The sequence below is a fragment of the Oryx dammah genome, unplaced genomic scaffold, assembly GCF_014754425.2.
Source record: "Oryx dammah isolate SB20612 unplaced genomic scaffold, SCBI_Odam_1.1 HiC_scaffold_26, whole genome shotgun sequence".
Lineage (NCBI taxonomy): Eukaryota > Metazoa > Chordata > Mammalia > Artiodactyla > Bovidae > Oryx > Oryx dammah.
The window spans coordinates 96,322,615-96,323,264 of record NW_024070210.1 but is presented as its reverse complement, the minus strand read 5'-3'; positions in this window follow the sequence as shown (position 1 = coordinate 96,323,264).

The following is a 650-nucleotide window of genomic DNA, read 5'->3' as shown; positions in this document are numbered from 1 at the left end:
CCGCGCCCCACAGGAATGAATCCGGCCGCGCCGCTCGCCCCGCCCCCCCACGCCGAGCCGCCTCCCGCCCTCCCAGGCTGCGCGGGTGGCAGCGGCTGCAGCGGCTGCCGCGGCGCGGATGGTGTAATGGGCTGAGGGCCGGGGGCCGGACAAGCCAGAGCACGGCTTCACATCACTGACGCGGCAGCCTAGCCATTGGGCCGAGGGACGGCGGCGGCCGCCGCGAGCAACTGCCTAGGGGCGGGGCGGGGCGGGGCGGGAGGGGGCGTGGCCACGGCGGCGGCGGGCGGGGGTTGGCGGACCAGCCGCTGAGATCTCGCGGGCTTCTCCGCGCCTCGCCTTTCTGGGTGGTAGTTTCGGGGGCCTCGATCCCACGGCCACAACCTCCGGAGTGGTCGTAGCCGTTATACTGTCTTTTCACAGACATAAACTGTCTCAAACTAGCCTCTTCTACGGCTTATTCCTTTGGTGGGCCCTGGAATATACCGAGCTCGTTGGGAGGGTTCGAAAAAGCCAAACAACGCAGGATACAAACTTGAGAAAAAGATTCCTTTTAGCGGGTGTCAAACTTTATTTTTTAAAAATACAAACTCTTAACTATGAAGATTCAAAGAGTGATAAAACTTGAGACCAGTGTAAGTCAACATGGT